Here is a 24,651-nt window from a genome sequence, read left to right on the forward strand (position 1 = left end):
CCTTGCCTGTTGGCTAACTTTCCTGTGTAGCTGGGCTTGCTATAATTGATCCATTTGATCAATTGATTGTCAGTGATGGCTTACTGGCTAATACTGTGGTTAAATGATTCACTTGTCTGGTGATGCTGATGCTCAAGCATTACTGTACTGTTGCTTACTTGTGCTGTTGCTTACTTTTAGCTATCTAGACTTGCTCTAGTGGCTATGAATTAAATTGTATTGCTTAACAGTATGCTGCTGTCATGCTTAGCATGGATCTGTAATAAATTCATGCTTAGATTACTTAATTATGATGAACTGCTTATGCAGTGATGATTTAAATGTCTGGCTTGTATATGAGTTTGCTGTTCATGATTCTTTTACAAGCAATTAAACTCTGAATCCATTTCTGGATAGTGATGTGATCTATTTGTCTTGCTCTTATTTGGTGCTAAGTGTGATGTGACCTCGGTAGCCTTGCTGCCGGCTGGTTGCTCACCTAGTTGGTTGGATCTTGTTGGCTACTCAACTTTGCTTGCATATTAGGGGATCATAGTAAGTATGAATGCCAATATGCTTGCACTGTGAAGAAATCTAGGGTTTACGATGGTTATGTGCCTAGGATTTTCCGTGTAGTCTATACTAGCTGCTATTTATTGCAATACATCTACTGGTGCTATCCGTGCATCGGATCTTGCTTCTGTGCACAAGATCTGTATCTGGATGGTTTCTATTTTGGTGGCTTTTTAGACTAGCAGTGATCCTTGGTGAAAACCAAGTGATGATTCACCCCGTTGAGCATCTGCTCAACCCCATGACTATGTCATGCATGTTTTATGGATTAGATCCATTGGATCCGCTCCGGAACTTGGTATACCTTGTTCCAGTCTCCTAGTATGAGATTTTGTGTTGATGCGGACTTGTGGTTTGTTCACAGCCCTTCACCTCCAGATCTTGGATGATCTTCTAGGTCACCATGATTTCTGGTGGTTTAAGTGGTTGTGTGGTTTTGTTCTGTTCTTGCTCAAGAACAGGATGAACTCTGTGTTCTAGCTTCACCCTTACCTGGTGATCTTATCTGGTCGACTGGTCACTGGTTCTAGGGTTTGTGCTCCTTTTATATGATCCCTACTTCTCTCTCTGCATTGACACAAAAGCCTGGCATGCTTGGTGACTAAGCCCTTGCATTGCCTTGCTGTTGCTGCCCAGCACACTTGAGCTGTGTGCTCTCATATGCTGAAACTTGAGCCCCTGGTGTGTGCTCAGGTTTGGTCTGCTGCTGCCCTTATCTTGTGCTGTCCCTGGTTTTGGACAAGCACAAGTGTGCTGTGACTTGGTTCTGTCCAAACTGAATATTGTGTCATTTGCTAACTCTAACATTTTGGCTAGTTTGATTCTTTGTTTTGCAGGTTTATGAGGTTGGACATGGCCAGAAGATATTCTCCAAGTCATATAGTCTAGGTTTTAGGTTAGGAATAAAATTGTAATCTTCATTTTCATTTCTGTTTCTTATTTATCAATTATTGTATCAAGAATATTGTAAAGACTTTGTAATCTGTGTTGATATCAATAAAGCCCAAGGTTTTTGTTTATGAGCTTTTGATTATGTGACATTTATATTCTGAAATAAACATTGTATTTATGATTTACTTTGAAATTCAAAGTTGTTTGAATTCATAAGTTGTTTGAATTATGAATTCCATTTATATTGTTCAATGTTTATTGTTTAATGTATTAACACTTGTCAAATGAATTCAATTCCCCAAATCAACAAGATACAAAAGAGATCATGTCGAAATTTCCCTAACTCACATTGCCTAACCCTAAGTGCAAAATTAGAGAGAACCTCGATCCCTCTTAGATTTAGTTGCAATAAGGCGCGAAAATTTCCCCCGTTTTGCGATGAAATGCACATCCCATTTCTAAATCTACCCTTCGTTGTTCCTATGTTCTGGGTTATTACAGGGACTCCGGCCACGGAGACCACAGAGCCTCCTCCCAGGCGGAGTGCGGGTCCGGAGCCGCCCGCAGCTCCCGCCGCAGCAGCCCGGAGCTGCGCCTCCTCCCTGAGGTGCTGCTCCCTCTCCTGCCAGGCGAGGCGCCTGGCCTTCTGGCGCCTCTCCTCCTCCGCGCGGCGCCTGGCCTCCTGCCGCATCTGCTCCTCGCGGCGGAGCCTGGCCTCCTCCTGCCGCCGCGCCGCTGCCTCCTCCGCGCGGATCTAGTCGAAGAAGGCCCAGGCCTCGGCGTCCTCGACCTGCTGCCGGGCCTCCTCCTCCATCACGGAGGTGCGAATGGCCGCTTGGAGATGCGGCCATTTCGCCTCCTCCTCTGCCGCAGACAGCGCCACAGCGGCGCGGAGGTCAGGGTCTTCTTCCGGGGACTTCGGCTTCGGCTGCAGCAGCAACGGTGTGGGTTGCGCCAATGCTACGCCGCCGCGGGCGGCCTCTACGATGTGGAGACCGCCGCGGTTTCCTCTGGCCCGCAGCATCGGCGGAGGACGGCGGCTGCTGCTCGCCTCGCCGTCATTGGCTCCGGGAGCGAAGCGTCTCTTCGGGGCCATGGCGGTGGTTGCGCGTGCGTGCGGAACCGTCAAGAGAGTGGAGACGGAGTGGGAAGTGGACTTGACAGTGACAGATTCCTCCAGTCCACATTTAATAAGACGCGCGCGTCACCGACAGATGGGGCCAAGGGAGACGAGCAGGCGAGCATCCGGACGCGATCGGACCGTGCCATCCGTGGCCGCGCAAATCTAGCTCAGATTTGGGCCGGGTTTCCGTCGTTCCGAACGCCGCGGCCATCCGCATTTGCGGTGCGTCGCCGTGTTGGGCCGCCAATTTATCCGATTGGACCTATTCGAACGCGTGGGTGCGAGATGGATTGCCGCTTTGGAGATGCCCTTAAACATCGATCGCAGGAGCGCCTGCCCCTTGCTCTAGCTTGGATTGTCTCTCGCTGTTCGGCTAGCGGTGGCGAACACAGTAGGAAGCTGAACAGTGAACACCTGGTGCGTGACCGACATGCGGAGCCACCCTGTCGATCGGACCAGCACGTACGGCAGTTGCATCTCGTCGGCTCTCGGCGAGATCGGAAAAACTCTCGCTAAAAGACAAGGCGCTTTCTCGTCCTCTTTCACTCTTTTGGAAAAGCTCATGGGATGGTGCTGTTGACTTGGTAACTACTTTTTGCCGAGAGCCCCGACGGATCTGAGGGCATCTCCAACGCTACGACCCAAACGGATACGTTTTCGCGTTCGATTTTGGCTGTTTGGGTCGGCCTCCAAAGACACGGACAGACGAGGATGTCCGTGGCTTTTTTTATTCCCCAACGCACGGTGAGACCCAAATCACTGTTTCTTCTCCTCTTTGCTCCTAGTACTAGTTGGCAAGCTCTGCATCGGCTGAACGGACACAGTCCCCGGCGAGCTCGGCGCCAGCGCGCAGCTCGACGTGCACGGTCTGGACGAGCACCACGCCGGCGGCCAGCTCCGCCCAGCCCACGCCACGCGCCGCCCCGGCTCGCCCGCGCCCCGCCCCGGCCTGTCCACGCCCGTGCCCCGCCCACGCCGTGGCCGGCGCGCGAGCCCCGCCCACGCTCGGCGCCGCCTCGGCGACCTCCGCCCTGCCTCGCCCACGCCCGCCCGGCGACCTCCGCCCGGCGACCTCCGCCCCGCCCACGCCCGCGCCGTCGCCGCGGCGAGCGCCGCTCCCGCCCGTGGCCGGCACGGCGAGCCCCGCCCACGCCCGCGCTCGTCGCGGCGAGCCCCGCCCACGCCCGCGCCCGTCGCGGCGAGCGCCGCCCGCCCGTGGCCGGCGCGGCGAGCCCCGCCCGTGCCCGCCCGGCGACCTTCGGCCCCGCCCGGCGACTCTCGCCCCCGCCCGCCTCGCCAGTGCGCGCGCCCGTCGCGGCGAGTGCCATCCGTGCCCGCCGCGGCCAGCTCCGCCCGCCCGGCGAGCGCCGCCCACGCCCGTGGCCGACGCGGTGAGCCCCGCTCGTGCCCGGCCGTGGCTGTCCACGCGAGCCCAGCCCGTCCCCGTCCGTGCCCGCACTCCGTCGCGGCGAGCTCCGCCCACGGCGGAGTGGCTTGCGCGGCCGGCGTTCGTTCCCGCGCCCGTGCTCGCGGCGAGCTCCGCCCACGCCCATGGCTCGCGCGGCCGGCGCCCGTGCCCGCGCCGTCGACGAGGTTTGTCGCCGAAGCTCTTTTTGGAAGCAGCAACTTCCGGCATGGATGAAAAAAAGTGAGTAGTCGGCGCCGGGGTGCGGCCGGCGTGTGCAACGGCGACAGTTGGTCAGGCCGGTCATAATCCGGTGGCTATTTCGGCCATCTCCATGGGAGAAAGAAAACAGAGGAGAGAGAAGATGTGGGGTCGGGGGATATAAACGGATGTCCACAGCCGCACGAAGTCGTCCGGGAGGACGCAAAAGCCTCCCAAATTTAAGCCAGCTTTGGGTCGTGCCGGACCACACGGACAGTCCGTTTTGCATTTGGGTCTGCGCGTTGGGACGCGTTTTTACCCAAACGGACGCACGCGGTATCCGTTTTATCTTTTGCGTACCCGCGTTGGAGATGCCCTGATGCTCTCCGCCTCCCCGGAATGGATTAACGGTGCCGACAAGGAGGAAAGCTCGGCTATTCCTCACGCTGCGCTTTGCATAATTGCATGCCGGCCCTGCAGATTTTCATCGTAGAACCAAGAGAAACACTGGATTCCGAGCAAAATCAGTGTGGAGTGACGCACTTTGAATGAACACCAGTGGTTGGGCGTTTCATGGGACGCCTCCTCGTCGGTCCTTTCCGGTTTAATCAAGGAGCCACAAGAATTTCCTAGGTCAACACTATAACAACAATGAAAACCACTACTCTATTTCGTCACTGAAATACTTGATGTCCACAAGAGCACATGTTCATTAGAGAGCCCTCGTAGAAGTATGACTTCTGGTTTAATATTGATCCCAACGAGGAGTTTAGGTGAGTATTGATATGCGGTGTTTCTGTTACATCGAAGGTGTCACTATTCTTGAGTGAATTAACTATGAGTACTGCAAGGTGAAAGAGTGGGTTTAAATGAAGTTCTAGTTTATGTGTTGAAAAGATGCTTGAAAGTAAAGAGAGTTAAAAAAACTCTGAGTTCCTGCCGAGAAGTTAGGTGCAGAGAGATTCAGTTCATGATGGCAGTGAATGTGCAAATTGGACAAATGGATTAAGTGAATTACAATTCTTTATATAGTTATGTAAGTAGGCAAAAACCCATAAATAGTTGGACTCCATGGGCAGTTTATCCAACACCCATGATTCTAAAGTCGTCGCTCAACAACCCTGGCTAGCATCGTGATTAAGGTTGTGGGACCGAATCAAGGTTTTAAGTGTCGTGGTTTCTTGTTGTTACTCAAGAAATACTAGATCCTCTTTGATATCAACCGTGTCACTCAGAGCAGGGCCGGGCCGGCGAAATCCGGGGCCCTGTGCGAAATTTTAAAATAGACACTGTTTCTCTAGATAAATAAATATAATGAAGATGTACATTCAAACTGAAGAACTACCCTCAACACCCCTATATTCTAAAGATCGGACCAACGGTCTAACCAAAAAGATCTATATCTAATGGTTTTGATGCACTTAAACTGTTTGGGTTTTCAAAACTAAGAAAATACTTTTGTAATCTCAATAGCTTATAGCACGTAAAGCTAAACCTTATGAGAACTACCCCATGAGAGAAATGCAATATCACTATATCAAATTACAAACTTACTGATATGTTTAATACTTTAATTAGAAAAATTGTTCCAAAAGTTGACATAGTGTGGTTTATACATCCACCGTGTAAGTTTTATTCAGTACTAATAAAATGGATAATTAATTATTTGTATCATAGGCATAAATCAGAAAAGAAAAAAGTTGGATAAAAGGAAAAATAAACCCATCAGCGTCAATCAGAATAGAGAAAAATCGACGTAAAGAAATGAATAAGAGCGCTGTCAACAGCGTTCGAACTTCTGACCTGCTACTTAACAAATTGCTTGGTTATAGCAGAGAACAAATTGAGTTGAGAACCTTTCACGATTTATGTCTGGTGTATGTGAATATAATCTATATATATAAAAGGCTAACTTAGAGATTTTGCCCCCCCCCCCCCCACCAAAAAAAAAATTGGGGCCCTGTGCGGCCGCACGGGCCGCACTCCCGTGGGTTCGGGCCTGCTCGGAGGTTGCCGATTCACTAGTAAATAAGTTTATATCTACGACGTCTCAAGATCATGTTGCCCGGACCCTTAATTACACAACAAGCATTAGGTAAACATATATAATCATTCTTGCATAATATAATAATAATAAAATGACAAATTGATGGAAAGTAAAGAGGTACATCACATATCACCAACCAATCCCCTACATCTCCCACCCCTATGGGGATTTACTCACACATGGGAGAAGGATAAAACAAAGATATAATCATGAAGTAAATAAGTTTCATCTCGATATTACCGTAGCAAGCCACAATAAGGAAGATCAAATCCAAATACAAACCAAGTACGAATAGAGTCTGAACCCTAATCCTACAAGTGTGAATGTTCTTCTCTCTTGTACAAGTGGAGTCCATGAATGAGAGGGTAAAGACCGCAGATCGAATCGAAGTTCTTCTTCTTTTTCTCCGGATCTCTTCCTCTCATGGTTTTGGGTGAATGGCGGCTGTTGCGATCTGATTTTCGTGTTTCTCCCTTTAGGAAAGTTGCCCCTTATAATGATGTAAAGGTAGTGTCTTCCCATACGGGCGACGATATGGGCAAGATGTGCCAGTATCACTGGTCGTTAAACTCACTGGAGCCTTAGATGAAAGTGCCTCCAATCGCAAAGTTGTCCAGAATACTCCAAATTACTTAGGTGTGGCTTTCCTTCCTCGAGATACGCCAAACACCTAAAAAAGATCAATAAAGCACAAGGTCTCTTTGTTTCACAATATTAGTGTTAAAAGTCGGGAAAAACAAGTGGATACCCGAGAACCATAGCTAAAAATAATGTAATTTGGAACTATGATGGGTCCACGCAGACAGAAAAAAGGACAACCCAACTTATGGGTCATCGCGTTGGGCCACATCTTTTGTCCCTAGCGACTCATTCAGACGCGTGCGGTCCAAATGGGTGGTCGCGTTGGAGATTCCCTAAGGAAAGAGCTAGGGAATCAACTACATGATTTCGATCTCATGACCCTTTTCGCCGAACCTCTATAGGTTCATGAGGGTATAAAGTGAATTTATTCCCCTTAGATTGGCATCTTCTTACTAGATCCCAACCCCACACTAGGAGATATTTGATGGACTAGAGTTGTCATTAAAATAACTATAAACTCTAAAACTTTACAAGGAAAATATTTAAAAAGCATCAAGAAAGATGATGCCAAGGATGCAGATGGTTGCGCTTTCTGCGAACATACAGTCAAGTTACTCACTCGAGAGCCCTCTTGATAGTTCGGCTATCGATCCTAAAACATGGTCTCCTAACAAACAACAAGGGAGAGCTAAAAGAGAAAACATATCTGCATTCCACTTTGTAGATGGTGACGATTTTGATCGTTTCAAAATGGGGTGCCTTTCTTGATTGTGTTTGCTTTGTAAAATCTAATCTTACACAGATTGCTCTCCCATATTTCACTACGGAAAGCATGTTCTTTGGCATATCTTTGTATATATCCATCATCACTAAATACACGAAAATGTTCTAGCATACGACCCTCATCTTGAACTCGGTTTCGACCAACTTTGAATCGTATCTGTTAGGAATAAATTAGCTTTAGATTTAGGCTAATAAAACAGTTAGCAGATTCCTTAGAATATTCCCTATAGCAGTTAGCATATTAGAGATTTGTCCAATCGCTGTGCAAAGCGAATAGTTGTGTCCTTTCCAAAGAGACACAAGTATTGTAACCGACATGTACTCCCGACTGTTGAGGTAATATAAATACCCACAGTCCACATCAATGGAAAGCTAATGGAAAGCGATCATTCACTTCCAATCTTTGTATCTCTTCACGTCATCAGCACTTGTTCTGCCAAAAGCAAGTAGGCCACCAGAGAGAACAGAGAGAAGGTGAGAAAAAGAGATGGCTTCCTTGCCGTCTTTGGCTTTTGCTTTCGCACGATTTATTGCCAGGGAGCATCATCGCTCCCATTTTCGTCGCCAGACCTTCAGACTTGCCGCTGCACGTCGCCGAAACTTTGGCCGGTGCTTTCAGCGTCGCCGGAAAAGGAATGGTGGCATCTGCCACCGCAGGGCAGTGCTTGGTGCCTCTCGCCATCGCTACGGCCCAGGTGGTGGCCTTCGTCGCCGCCACAACCACCGCCAACACTACCACCATGTTCACCGTCGTGTGCAGCGCCACCATTTTCTTGGAACACCAGGACCAATAATCAGGACAGTAGTGCCCCGGGGAGAAGGACAGGACATAGCAGAGGAGGTCGTCACTGTGCCGGATGTTGTTGCCGCTACGCCTGAGTTCGCTGCCGTGCCGGTAGTTGGTGTGGAAGTTGCTGCGCCTGAATATGAAGATGAGGCCTCCGCCTCTAGCATCGCCGCCGACGCAGATGAACTGCTACCCCCACCACCGGCGTTCATGGCCCCGCCCATGGAGTGGCTGTTGGGCGGGCCGAGCGCCGGGTGGCTCGTGGACGACCCCGAGCGTGACTTCAGCGACGATGAACTCGCGACGCAGCCGCCTCCACCTGTATACTACCACATGCGCCATGGATACGGAGGGTACCTGCCGTCTCCGACGCTCTTCGACGAGGAGCCGGAGCAGTTCGCTCCGCCGGGCTACGCCTTGGTGACGGAATTCTTCGAGCCGCCGACTGCGGCTGCCGTGGACGCGCTCCTGCCGGCGCTCAACACCAACCTGTGTGCCTACTTTACTATTGTTGCGTGAAGTACTACTTTAACTTTTCTGTTTAGCATCCTCAGTTTGCTTTACTCAGATTAGCAGTGTAGTGTAATGTAAATACATCTATTCTAGACCTTATGTCTATTAGAAGTCACAAATATGTAATATGACATATTGTCAATATATTTGCCTTTAGCATTTTATACCATGTTATTTGGTAGAACATGATTATTTCACGCTTGAAATTGAATTTTCTTCCAATTTTCTCATTAACAAATTTTGAGATAAAAAAGGTGACTATCTCGAAAATTGACACATATATGGCTTATAAGCATCCGTTTTCAAATTGTTCCTCTAGAACAAATTTGTTGCTTACCAAAATAAATTTTACTATCAAGTAAAATTAATTAAATGCATGATCATACATGCATGAAAAATGAGTGACATCAGTAAAAAAGAATTCCAAGAACTACAACTTGATGGAAGTAACTATCTATCATGGGCCATGGATATGAAAATAAATTTAAATGGTCGTGGCCTTGGTCCCGTGATTATCACACCCCCCGAAAATGCTCCAGAAATACCCCAAGTGGCAAAGTATGCAACATTACATTTCATAAGGCACCACCTCCATCCCGATTTAAAAAATGAATATTTGATGGAGGAGGATCCACTAGCTTTATGAAACTCCCTCAAGGAGAGATATGGCCAACAAAGAGCGGTTATGTTGCCGGAAGCCGAGAGAGAATGGTCTCTCATAAGGTTCCACGACTTTAAGTCCGTTGCGGCATATAATTCTGTCGTGCATAAAGTTAACTCCAAACTGAGATTTTGTAATAAGCAAGTTTCAGATGAAGATTTAATAGAGAAGACCTTATGCACTTTCCATCCCTCGATGAGGATATTGCAACAACAATATCGTCAACACAAATACACGAAGTATTCTGAGCTTATATACACATTACTTCAGGCCGAGAAGCATCATGAACTTCTCATGAAAAATCACAATGCTCGCCCAACGGGTGCCATGCCGATCCCTGAAGCACATGCTAATGCTCATTTTACTAATAAATTTGGAAACCGTAAAAGGAACTTCCGAAAATTCAAGGGAAAGTGGAAGAACAATGGTCAAAAGACCAATGGTCAATTTAAGGGGAAAGGTCATTTCAAGAAAAATGATCAAAATGACAACTCTCAAGTTTGTCAAAGGTGTGGATGTGTGAATCACCGTACAAACAAATGTCGTATTCCCAAGCACCTAGTGAATCTATACATGAAGTATGGAGAAAAAGGGAAGCAAGTTGTGGTGACCCTGCATACCACTGCATATTGTAGTATGTCAGTCGTTGATATAACATTCACGAAGTACCATTCCGCAAATATTACATCCCTCAGAGTAGTACAACAGAACATAGCAGGGTCCATAACTCATTCACTTATTATTACAAGCATCAAACATATATTGTCTTGGAGCTCCTCTTGGGTCCTAAGAGGGATACTCCTGGGTTCGAGGTGAACCCAACTTAGCTTACAATATAAGAGTCTCATTAAGTTATACATTTATTTCCTCGAGCGGCAAAATACTAAGAGTTCGAGCTGCTCGGTTACTACTACTACTGGATGTCTCTAGGCTTGATCCCCTCCGGAAGCCTCCCCGGATCCGTAGACGATGAGGTAGTCTACGCCATCTATTCCTCCAGAGAGGTCTGGTTCTTCATAGCCGATGATCTCGGCTCCTTCATCGTTGTCGTAGTCCTCCTCCAGACGATTCAGACAATCTAAGCATGGGATTTAAGAGTGGTATGAGTACGAGCGTACTCAACAAGTTCATTATAGATAAGAGGTGTTTAATGCTCTAGCTACATTATCAGACCAGAAAGTCTAATACCAATGCAAGTTTTGATAAACATTTCTTCAAGAGATTGCTTTTATTCCAAAGAGCTATGTCCGTCAGCCTTCACCGGTTTACTTGAACTTCATGGAGCTCCTTTCCGGCTGCGTTCGTAGTTCCATATCCCGGAACAGGGAGTGACAGGTCACGGTTCTTTACACTCGCAGAGGTGTGTTGCTTTACCCATAAGAGATCTTAACCTTGGTGCCAACCGGGCAGCTTTCCCGTCCACACTTCCTATGGTGTGAGGCCCGGTATAAGGTCTAGCCAATCATGTTCCTCCGCTACCTCGCACACCCACCCTTTGTTGCAAACCCCGACCCTGGGTCCTCGCCGGTCCTCTTATACCAATTAAGGATGGACCCCGACCACGACGACAGATCCGGGACTCGTTAACCAAACTCCTTCGCCGGTAGCCGCAACCCATCATAGACCACTTACCGTGGGGAATTAGAATGGGATCCCCACCCCACCGCTTGCCCAACCTGGGTCAAGTGTCTACGGTAAGTGCATCCGTTGATGTACGAGAGGTGGAAACACTTTTGACTACTCCGTCCCACTCCGGATCTTATGGTTAACACGGTTATTACGGCACGAGAATCATCGGCGACATTTGTTGTTTAATCCTAGATGGATATAAACCCTTGCAATGGAACCTCCACCATATCAACACAATCCATGGTTCCATTGCCCACCACATAGTCATATTCATAGTTATGAAAGTAGTGGTTTTGATTTTTATGCGATAGTAATAACCATAATACTTTGCAAGTAATTTGATAGAAATACTCAAATGACATGAGCAAGTGATGAACTTGCCTGAACACTGCAAAGTTTTGCAGTTGGAAGGTGTGGACTGACCCTTGTCCTTTGTCTCTGAAAAATAGCATCATTGTCCGATAAGGGCAATGGTTAAAGAAGCAATTATGCATGATTCCAGTTTTAGGGTTTGTTCCCCCCTTCCGATGTCGTTGTTATTTTATGAGAGGTTAATACTAAGATAGATTTGGAGATACTCTGTTTAGGGTAATTACAACCATGAAATATTGTCAAGGTGTTTTGAAAGTCCAATTGCATTAATGGACTTATTTTCATTATTGAAAATGTCGTCGTGGTGAACAGACAGATGCCATAGGATGGCTTAAGTTGGGGCCGAATGGACGCAAGAGGATTCGGGGGAGGGTTTGTGATTAGATGGGATGAACTTCCGGATGGTTTCCTCAAGAACTTAGCCAAGGCTAGAGGTTGAAGAAGAAAGACATAAGGAAGAACTCGCTCTAGATCATCTTCTTTATTGATCTCAACAGGTTACAAGTTTCTCCGTACAAGCGCTCTTCTAAACCTAGCTCTCTCCGTGCGTGCCCGTGAGAAGGGCTGCCCCCTCTCCTTATATAGGGGAGAGGGTGGCTTACAGGGCAAGAAACCCTAATGGCATCTTTGACTAGACAAACTACTTTATAAAGCTACTTTAATCATAGATGACACCGGAGTCCTCTTTAATCGTGGATGCCGACGTCCTCCGGCTTTCTTTGACCGTCATCCTTCTCTTTATCGTCAGCCCTTCGTTTAAAGCTACTTTGCTTAGCTCATCTTTGTCTTCTAGCTCTGGAGAGAATCTTTGACCAGTCCTGCCGACATGCTCTTCTTTCCGGTAGCCCGATATCTTCTTTACCCGGTTCCGGCATACCCCTCTTGGGGATACCGGCTTAGCCCCACTTAGCTAACTTCTTATCTCTATGTTCCGGTACGAACATTAAACCGGTATCTTGATGGCTCAAACCATCCGGTTTGGCATGCCTTTGGCATACCGGGGGTCATTCCCCCAACAATATGTGTGATTTAAATCATTATTTAGATCCTCAAAATAGGACTTATTCTTAATTGTTTTCAAAAATTCTCTTTGATATTTTTTTCAGGTAGAGAATTTTATTCTGAATGGTTTACATATTTTTAATTATTTTTTTAGAGCTATTTTACATTTTTGATGCATTTTCAAAGTTTCTGTTTTAATTGGAATTATGAAATACCAAAAATGCCCCTGGGCCCACCTGTCAGGGTGGCCCAGCGGTTAACCCTAACCCGAGCCGCACGTTGGGCTCGGTCGGACGCACCCGTCCCCTTCCCTTCTCTTCCTCGCGAACCCTAGCTGTCTCGCTCCCGCGACGCCGTGGTCGCCGCGCCTCCGCCGAATTATTCCGGCCAACTCCGGCCGTCACCGCCGGCGAGATGTGGCGCATCTGAACCGCCGTTTGACGGCGCTTCAGATCCACCACGCCGATCTGTGTTTCGCCGCCTCCTCGACTCGTCCCCTTCGCCTCTGCATGCCTGCCGTGTGATACGTCTCCGACGTATCGATAATTTCTTATATTCCATGCCACATTATTGATGATATCTACATGTTTTATGCACACTTTATGTCATATTCGTGCATTTTCTGGAACTAACCTATTAACAAGATGCCGAAGAGCCAGTTCTTTGTTTCTCGCTGTTTTTGGTTTCAGAAATCCTAGTAACGAAATATTCTCGAATTGGACGAAATCAACGCCCGGGGTCCTATTTTGCCACGAAGCTTCCAGAAGACCGAAGAGGAGTCGAAGTGGGGCCACGAGGCGCCACCACACTAGGGCGGCGCGGCCCGAGGCCCCGGCCGCGCCGACCTATGGTGTGGGGCCCTCGTGTGGCCCCCGCGTTGCCCTTCCGCCTACTTAAAGCCTCCGTCGCGAAACCCCCGGTACCGAGAGCCACGATACGGAAAACCTTCCGGAGCCGCCGCCATCGCGAAGCCAAGATCCGGGGGACAGGAGTCTCTCGTTCCGGCACGCCGCCGGGACGGGGAAGTGCCCCGGAAGGCTCCTCCATCGACACCACCGCCATCTTCATCAACGCTGCTGTCTCCCATGAGGAGGGAGTAGTTCTCCATCGAGGCTCGGGGCTGTACCGGTAGCTATGTGGTTCATCTCTCTCCTATGTACTTCAATACAATAATCTCATGAGCTGCCTTACATGATTGAGATTCATATGATGATGCTTGTAATCTAGATGTCATTATGCTAGTCAAGTGGGTTTTACTTATGTGATCTCCGGAGACTCCTTGTCCCACGTGTGTAAAGGTGACAGTGTGTGCACCGTGTGGGTCTCTTAGGCTATATTTCACAGAATACTTATTCACTCGTTATGAAGAGCATAGTGAAGTGCTTATTTATATCTCTTTATGATTGCAATGTGTTTTGTATCACAATTTATCTATGTGCTACTCTAGTGATGTTATTAAAGTAGTTTTATTCCTCCTGCACGGTGTAATGGTGACAGTGTGTTGATGGCGTGTATTTCACACGTTCGTCGGGCAACCCCAAGAGGAAGGTATGATGCGCACAACAGCAAGTTTTCCCTCAGAAAGAAACCAAGGTTTATCGAACCAGGAGGAGCCAAGAAGCACGTTGAAGGTTGATGGCGGCGGGATGTAGTGCGGCGCAACACCAGGGATTCCGGCGCCAACGTGGAACCTACACAACAGAACCAAAGTACTTTGCCCCAACGAAACAGATGAGGTTTTCAATCTCACCGGCTTGCTCGTAACAAAGGATTAACCGTATTGTGTGGAAGATGATTGTTTGCGGAGAAAACAAGTAAAAACAAGTATTGCAGCAGATTTGTATTTCAGTATTAAAAGAATGGACCGGGGTCCACAGTTCACTAGAGGTGTCTCTCCCATAAGATAAAAGCATGTTGGGTGAACAAATTACGATCGGGCAATTGACAAATAGAGAGGGCATAACAATGCACATACATGGCATGATAAGTATAGTGAGATTTAATTGGGCATTACGACAAAGTACATAGACCGCCATCCAACCGCATCTATGCCTAAAAAGTCCACCTTCGAGTTATCGTCCGAACCCCTTCCAGTATTAAGTTGCAAAGCAACAGTACAATTGCATTAAGTATGGTGCGTAATGTAATCAACAACTACATCCTCGGACATAGCGCCAATGTTTTATCCCTAGTGGCAACAGCACAACACAACCTTAGAACTTTCCGTCACTCGTCCCAGGTGTCAATGCGAGCATGAACCCACTATCGAGCATAAATACTCCCTCTTGGAGTTAAAAGCAAAAACTTGGCCAGAGCCTCTACTAGTAACGGAGAGCATGCAAGATCATAAACAACACATATGTAATAACTTGATAATTAACATAACATGGTATTCTCTATCCATCGGATCCCGACAAACACAACATATAGTATTACAGATAGATGATCTTGATCATGTTAGGCAGCTCACAAGATCCAACAATGAAGCACAATGAGGAGAAGACAACCATCTAGCTACCGCTATGGACCCATAGTCCAGGGGTGAACTACTCACTCATCACTCCGGAGGCGACCATGGCGGTGTAAAGTCCTCCGGGAGATGAATCCCCTCCCGGCAGGGTGCCGGAGGAGATCTCCGGAATCCCCGAGATGGGATCGGCGGCGGCGGCGTCTCGGCAAGGATTTCCGTATCGTGGTTTTCGCATCGGGGTTTCGCGACGGAGGCTTTAAGTAGGCGGAAGGGCAGAGTCGGGGGCCGACGAGGGGCCCACACCACAGGGCGGCGCGGGCCCCCTTGGCCGCGCCGCCTTGTGGTTTGGCCACCTCGTGGCCCCACTTCGTATGCTCTTCGGTCTTCCGGAAGGTTCGTGGCGAAATAGGCCCCCGGGTCTTCGTTTCGTCCAATTCCGAGAATATTTTGTTACTAGGATTTCGAAACCAAAAACAGCAGAAAACAGCAATTGGCACTTCGGCATCTTGTTAATAGGTTAGTTCCAGAAAATGCACGAATATGAAATAAAGTGTGCATAAAACATGTAGGTATCATCAATAATATGGCATAGAACATAAGAAATTATCGATACGTCGGAGACGTATCAAGCATCCCCAAGCTTAGTTCTCGCTCGTCCCGAGCAGGTAAAACGATAACAAAGATAATTTCTGAAGTGATATGCCATCATAACCTTGATCATACTATTTGTAAACATATGTAGTGGATGCAGCGATCAAAACAATGGTAATGACATGAGTAAACAAGTGAATCATAAAGCAAAGACTTTTCATGAATAGTACTTCAAGACAAGTATTAATAAGTCTTGCATAAGAGTTAACTCATAAAGCAATAAATCAAAGTAAAGGCATTGAAGCAACACAAAGGAAGATTAAGTTTCAGCGGTTGCTTTCAACTTGTAACATGTATATCTCATGGATAATTGTCAACATAGAGTAACATAACAAGTACAATATGCAAGTATGTAGGAATCAATGCACAGTTCACACAAGTGTTTGCTTCTTGAGGTGGAGAGAGATAGGTGAACTGACTCAACATAAAAGTAAAAAGAATGGTCCTTCAAAGAGGAAAGCATCGATTGCTATATTTGTGCTAGAGCTTTTATTTTGAAAACATGAAACAATTTTGTCAACGGTAGTAATAAAGCATATGAGTTATGTAAATTATATCTTACAAGTTGCAAGTCTCATGCATAGTATACTAATAGTGCCCGCACCTTGTCCTAATTAGCTTGGACTACCGGATATTTGCAATGCACATGTTTTAACCAAGTGTCACAATGGGGTACCTCCATGCCGCCTCGTACAAAGGTCTAAGGAGAAAGCTCGCATTTTGGATTTCTCGCTTTTGATTATTCTCAACTTAGACATCCATACCGGGACAACATGGACAACAGATAATGGACTGCTCTTTAATGCATAAGCATGTGGCAACAATTATTATTCTCATATGAGATTGAGGATATATGTCCAAGACTGAAACTTCCACGATGAATCATGGCTTTAGTTAGCGGCCCAATGTTCTTCTCTAACAATATGCATGCTCCAACCATTAAGGTGGTAGATCTCTCTTACTTCGGACAAGACGGACATGCATAGAAACTCACATGATATTCAACAAAGAATAGTTGATGGCGTCCCCGTAAACATGGTTATCGCACAACAAGCAACTTAATAAGAGATAAAGTGCATAAGTACATATTCAATACCACAATAGTTTTTAAGCTATTTGTCCCATGAGCTATATATTGCAAAGGTGAATGATGGAATTTTAAAGGTAGCACTCAAGCAATTTACTTTGGAATGGCGGAGAAATACCATGTAGTAGGTAGGTATGGTGGACACAAATGGCATAGTGGTTGGCTCAAGTATTTTGGATGCATGAGAAGTATTCCCTCTCGATACAAGGTTTAGGCTAGCAAGGTTATTTGAAACAAACACAAGGATGAACGGTACAACAAAACTCACATAAAAGACATATTGTAAACATCATAAGACTCCATACCGTCTTCCTTGTTGTTCAAAACTCAATACTAGATATTATCTAGACTCTAGAGAAACCAAATATGCAAACCAAATTAGCAAGCTCTAAGTATTTCTTCATTAATGGGTGCAAAGTATATGATGCAAGAGCTTAAACATGAGCACAACAATTTCCAAGTATCAAATTATCCAAGACATTTTAGAATTACTACATGTAGCATTTTCCAATTCCAACCATATAACAATTTAACGAAGAAGAAACTTCACCATGAATACTATGAGTAGAGCCTAAGGACATACTTGTCCATATGCTACAGCGGAGCGTGTCTCTCTCCCATAAAGTGAATGCTAGGATCCATTTTATTCAAACAAAACAAAAAACAAAAACAAACCGACGCTCCAAGCAAAGTGCATAAGATGTGACGGAATAAAAATATAGTTTCTGGGGAGGAACCTGATAATGTTGTCGATGAAGAAGGGGATGCCTTGGGCATCCCCAAGCTTAGACGGTTGAGTCTTCTTAGAATATGCAGGGGTGAACCACCGGGGCATCCCCAAGCTTAGAGCTTTCACTCTCCTTGATCATATTGCATCATACTCCTCTCTTGATCCTTGAAAACTTCCTCCACACCAAACTCGAAACAACTCATTAGAGGGTTAGTGCACAATAAAAATTAACATGTTCAGAGGTGACACAATCATTCTTAACACTTCTGGACATTGCATAAAGCTACTGGACATTAATGGATCAAAGAAATTCATCCAACATAGCAAAAGAGGCAATGCAAAATAAAAGGCAGAATCTGTCAAAACAGAACAGTCCGTAAAGATGGATTTTATTAGGCCACCAGACTTGCTCAAATGGAAATGCTCAAATTTAATGAAAGTTGCGTACATATCTGAGGATCATGCACGTAAATTGGCTTAATTTTCTGAGCTACCTACAGGGAGGTAGACCCAGATTCGTGACAGCAAAGAAATCTGAAACTGCGCAGTAATCCAAATCTAGTACTTACTTTACTATCAAAGACTTTACTTGGCACAACAAAACTCAAAACTAAGATAAGGAGAGGTTGCTACAGTAGTAAACAACTTCCAAGACACAAATATAAAACAAAAATACTGTAGTAAAAACATGAGTTGTCTCCCATAAGCGCTTTTCTTTAACGCCTTTCAGCTAGGCGCGTAAAGTGTAACTCAAGTATTATCGAAGGGTGGTGCACCTACAGCGGGGTTTGGAGTTTTCTCAACCATGCATAGTATATTGGATACATAAGTTTCAGCGTCTCCCTTTTCATTAGTTTTGGGCTTGCTACTCTCATCGAACAAATTTTCGAGAACAAGCCAAGCATAGTTATTTTCTAGTGCATCATTCATAGCTAGGAGTTTACATGGTATTGGTGCTTTGATCTCCCCACCATCATTAGCATTATTAGTGTACCTTATTCTATCCATATCCATTTTTTCAAGGAGACCAACAAAATTAGTATGAGAACCAAGCATATTAAATTTAGCAAAGACCTTTCTAGCCTCTCTTGCTAGACCACCAAATTCTCTAAGAAGGGTTTCTAAAACAAAATCTTTCTTTTCCCCCTCTTCCATATCACCAAGTGTGAGAAACATGTGTTGGATTATAGGATTGAGATTAACAAATTTAGTTTCCAACAGGCGAACTAAATGCGCAGCAGCAATTTCATAAGTAGGAGCAAGTTCTACCAAGTGTCTATCTTCAAAATTTTCAACGGTACTAACATGACTGAAAAATTCTTCTATATTGTTTCTCCCAATGATAGACCCGCGTCCTACCGGTATGTTCTTTGTGGTAAAATTAAAAGGAAACATAATGAAATAAGTAAAGTAAATGCAAGTAACTAATTTTTTTGTGTTTTTGATATAGAGTGCAAGACAGTAAATAAAGTAAAGCTAGCAACTAATTTTTTTGTGTTTTGATATAAGTGCAGCAAACAAAGTAGTAAACAAAATAAAGCAAGACAAAAACAAAGTAAAGAGATTGAGAAGTGGAGACTCCCCTTGCAGCGTGTCTTGATCTCCCCGGCAACGGCGCCGTAAAAAGAGCTTGATGGCGTGTATTTCACACGTTCGTTGGGCAACCCCAAGAGGAAGGTATGATGCGCACAGCAGACAAGTTTTCCCTCGAAAGAAACCAAGGTTTATCGAACCAGGAGGAGCCAAGAAGCACGTTGAAGGTTGATGGCAGCGGGATGTAGTGCGGCGCAACACCGGGGATTCCGGCGCCAACGTGGAACCCGCACAACACAACCAAAGTACTTTGCCCCAACGAAACAGAGTGAGGTTGTCAATCTCACCGGCTTGCTGTAACAAAGGATTAACCGTATTGTGTGGAAGATGATTGTTTGCGAGAGAAAACAGTAAAAACAAGTATTGCAGCAGATTTGTATTTCGGTATTAAAAGAATGGACCGGGGTCCACAGTTCACTAGAGGTGTCTCTCCCATAAGATAAAAGCATGTTGGGTGAACAAATTACAGTCGGGCAATTGACAAATAGAGAGGGCATAACAATGCACATACATGGCATGATAAGTATAGTGAGATTTAATTGGGCATTACGACAAAGTACATAGACCGCCATCCAACCGCATCTATGCCTAAAAAGTCCACCTTCAGGTTATCGTCCGAACCCCTTCCAGTATTAAGTTGCAAAGCAACAGACAATTGCATTAAGTATGGTGCGTAATGTAATCAAAAACTACATCCTCGGACATAGTGCCAATGTTTTATCCCTAGTGGCAACAGCACACCACAACCTTAGAACTTTCTGTCACTGTCCTGAGTGTCAATGCAGGCATGAACCCACTATCGAGCATAAATACTCCCTCTTGGAGTTAAAAGCAAAAACTTGGCCGAGCCTCTACTAGTAACGGAGAGCATGCAAGATCATAAACAACACATATGTAATAACTTGATAATTAACATAACATGGTATTCTCTATCCATCGGATCCCGACAAACACAACATATAGTATTACATATAGATGATCTTGATCATGTTAGGCAGCTCACAAGATCCAACAATGAAGCACAATGAGGAGAAGACAACCATCTAGCTACTGCTATGGACCCATAGTCCAGGGGTGAACTACTCACTCATCACTCCGGAGGCGACCATGGCGGTGTAGAGTCCTCCGGAGATGAATCCCCTCTCCGGCAGGGGTGCCGGAGGAGATCTCCGAATCCCCCGAGATGGGATCGGCGGCGGCGGCGTCTCAGTAAGGTTTTCCGTATCGTGGTTTTTCGCATCAGGGGTTTCGCGACGGAGGCTTTAAGTAGGCTTAAGGGCAGAGTCGGGGGGCTGACGAGGGGCCCACACCACAGGGCCGCGCGGGCCCCCCCTTGGCCGCGCCGCCTTGTGGTTTGGCCACCTCGTGGCCCCACTTCGTATGCTCTTCGGTCTTCTGGAAGGTTCGTGGCAAAATAGGCCCCTGGGTCTTCGTTTCGTCCAATTCCGAGAATATTTTGTTACTAGGATTTCTAAACCAAAAACAGCAGAAAACAAGAATCGGCACTTCGGCATCTTGTTAATAGGTTAGTTCCAGAAAATGCATGACTATGACATAAAGTGTGCATAAAACATGTAGGTATCATCAATAATATGGCATAGAACATAAGAAATTATCGATACGTCGGAGACGTATCATGTGTGCATCCGTGTTAGTACTTGGCGTAGGCTATGATTATGATCTCTTGTAGATTATGAAGTTAACTATTGCTATGATGGTATTGATGTGATCTATTCCTCCTACATAGTGTGAAGGTGACAGTGTGCATGCCATGTTAGTACTTGGTTTAGTCGTGTTGATCTTTCATGCACTCTAAGGTTATTTAAATATGAACATTGAATTGTGGAGCTTGTTAACTCCGGCATTGAGGGTTCGTGTAATCCTACGCAATGGTATTCATCATCCAACAAGAGTGTAGAGTATGCATTTATCTATTCTGTTATGTGATCAAAGTTGAGAGTGTCCACTAGTGGAAGTCTAATCCCTAGGCCTTGTTCCTAAATACTGCTACCGCTGCTTGTTTACTGTTTTACTGCGTTACTACTGCTGCGTTACTACTGCTTGTTTACTGTCCTGGGCAAAGTACTTTTCTGGTGGCGTTGTCACTGCTCATATTCATTCATACCACTTGAATTTCATTATCTCTTCGCCGAACTAGTGCACCTATTAGGTGTGTTGGGGACACAAGAGACTTCTTGCTTTGTGGTTGCAGGGTTGCTTGAGAGGGATATCTTTGACCTCTTCCTCCCTGAGATCGATAAACCTTGGGTGATCCACTTAAGGGAAACTTGCTCGCTGTTCTACAAACCTCTCGCTCTTGGAGGCCCAACACTGTCTACAAGAATAGAAGCTCCCGTAGACATCAAGCTATTTTCCGGCGCCGTTGCCGGGGAGGAAAGGTAAAAGGTACTCACACTCCGGATCTCGGCTACTAAGCTATTTTCGCCGTTGTAAGTACTCGAAGCTATTTCCTTTAGATCCTGCAATTGCATCTTTTTTTTTTCTTGTTTACACTAGTTTGGCATAATGGACAACAATGAGCTTCTTATTCTATTTCCTGATTTAAGACATGGATGGTTTGATGCGAAAATTAAAAAACCTATGGAACATATTAGTATGAACGCTTTGAACACCATTGTTGCTAATGATATGGAAAATTCTAAGCTTGGGGAAGCTGGTTTTGATGAGCATGATCTTTTTAGTCCCCCAAGCATTGAGGAGAAAATTTACTTTGATAATACTTTACCTCCTATTTATGATGATTATAATGATAGTAGTCTTTTAGTACCACCTTGTTATGGAGGATAAATTTGATTATGATTACAATATGCCTCCTATATTTGATGATGAGAATAATAATGATAGCTACTTTGTTCAATTTGCTCCCACTACAATTAATAAGAATAACTATGCTTATGTTGGGAGTAGTAATAATTTTATGCATGAGACTCATGATAAGAATGTTTCATTTGATAGTTATATTGTTGAGTTTGCTCATGTTGCTACTGAAAGTTATTATGAGAGAGGAAAATATGGTTGTAGAAATTTTCATGTTACTAAAATGCCTCTCTATGTGCTGAAAATTTTGAAGCTACACTTGTTCTATCTTCCTATGCTTGTTACTTTGCTCTTCATGAACTTGTTTATTTACAAGATTCCTATGCATAGGAAGCATGTTAGACTTAAATGTGTTTTGAATTTGCCTCTTGATGCTCTCTTTTGCTTCAAATACTATTTCTTGCGAGTGCATCATTAAAACTGCTGAGCCCATCTTAATGGCTATAAAGAAAGAACTTCTTGGGAGATAACCCATGTGTTTATTTTGCTACGAGTACTTTTATTTTATATTTGAGTCTTGGAAGTTGTTTTCTACTCGTAGCAACCTCTCCTTATCTTAGTTTTGTGTTTTGTTGTGCCAAGTAAAGTCTTTGATAGTAAAGTGAATACTAGATTTGGATTACTTGCGCAGTAACATGATTTCTTTGCTGTCACGAATCTGGGTCTAATTCTCCGTAGGTAACTCAGAAAATTATGCCAATTTACGTGAGTGATCCTCAGATATTTACGCAACTTTCATTCAATTTGGGCATTTTCATTTGAGCAAGTCTCGGTGCCTCAATAAAATCCATCTTTACTGACTCGTTCGTTTTGACAGATTCTGCCTTTTATTTTGCATTGCCTCTTTTGCTATGTTGGATGAATTTCTTTGATCCATTAATGTCCAGTAGCTTTATGCAATGTCCAGAAGTGTTAAGAATGATTGTGTCATGAACATGTTAATTTTTATTGTCCACTAACCCTCTAATGAGTTGTTTCGAGTTTGGTGTGGAGGAAGTTTTCAAGGAATCAAGAGAGGAGTATGATGCAATATGATCAAGGAGAGTGAAAGCTCTAAGCTTGGGGATGCCCCGGTGGTTCACCCCTGCATATTCTAAGAAGACTCAAGCGTCTAAGCTTGGGGATGCCCAAGGCATCCCCTTCTTCATCGACAACATTATCAGGTTCCTCCCCTGAAACTATATTTTTATTCGGTCACATCTTATGTACTTTACTTGGAGCGTCTTTGTGCTTTTATTTTTGTTTTTGTTTTGTTATTTTCATTCTCTGAATAAATACATGCTTGTGTGGGAGAGAGACACGCTCCGCTGGTTCATATGAACACATGTGTTCTTCGCTTTATCTTTTAGTGTTCATGGCGAAGGTTAAAACTGCTTCGTTGATTTTTATATGGTTGGAAACGGAAAATGCTACATGTAGTAATTGGTAAAATGTCTTGGATAATTTGATACTTGGCAATTGTTGTGCTCATGTTTAAGCTCTTGCATCATAAACTTTGCACCCATTAATGAAGAAATACATAGAGCTTGCTAAAATTTGGTTTGCATAATTGGTCTCTCTAAAGTCTAGATAATTTCTAGTATTGAGTTTTGAACAACAAGGAAGACGGTGTAGAGTCTTATAATGTTTACAATATGTCTTTTATGTGAGTTTTGCTGCACCGTTCATCCTTGTGTTTGTTTCAAATAAACCTTGCTAGCCTAAACCTTGTATCGAGAGGGAATACTTCTCATGCATCCAAAATCCTTGAGCCAACCACTATGCCATTTGTGTCCACCATACCTACCTACTACATGGTATTTCTCCGCCATTCCAAAGTAAATTGTTTGAGTGCTACCTTTAAATAATTCAAAATTTATCACCTCTGATTTGTGTCAATGTTTTATAGCTCATGAGGAAGTATGTGGTGTTTTATCTTTCGATCTTGTCATTTACTTCGACGGACTTTCACAATGGACTAGTGGCTTCATCCGCTTATCCAATAATTTTGCAAAAAGAGTCGGCAATGGGGTTCCCAGCCCGATTAATTAACTTGCATTAATAATTCTCTTCACATGTTTTGCCCTGATTTATCAGTAAGAACCTTAACTTTGCAAATAGACACTCCTCCATGGTATGTGAATGTTGGAAGGTGAAACGTCTCCGACGTATCGATAATTTCTTATGTTCCATGCCATATTATTGATGATACCTACATGTTTTATGCACACTTTATGTCATATTCGTGCATTTTCTGGAACTAACCTATTAACAAGATGCCGAAGTGCCAGTTCCTGTTTTCTGCTGTTTTTGGTTTCAGAAATCCTAGTAACGAAATATTCTCGGAATTGGACGAAACGAAGACCCAGGGGCCCATTTTGCCACGAACCTTCCAGAAGACCGAAGAGCATACGAAGTGGGGCCACGAGGTGGCAACACCACAAGGCGGCGCGGCCTAGGGGGGGCCCACGCCGCCCTATGGTGTGGGCCCCTCGTCAGGCCCCCGACTCTGCCCTTCCGCCTACTTAAAGCCTCCGTCACGAAACCCCTGATGCAAAAAACCACGATACGGAAAACCTTACTGAGACGCCGCCGCCGCCGATCCCATCTCGGGGATTCTCGGAGATCTCCTCCGGCACCTCGCCGGAGAGGGGATTCATCTCCCGGAGGACTCTACACCGCCATGGTCGCCTCCGGAGTGATGAGTGAGTAGTTCACCCCTCGGACTATGGGTCCATAGCGGTAGCTAGATGGT

Source organism: Lolium rigidum, chromosome 7 (genome assembly GCF_022539505.1).
Source record: "Lolium rigidum isolate FL_2022 chromosome 7, APGP_CSIRO_Lrig_0.1, whole genome shotgun sequence".
Lineage (NCBI taxonomy): Eukaryota > Viridiplantae > Streptophyta > Magnoliopsida > Poales > Poaceae > Lolium > Lolium rigidum.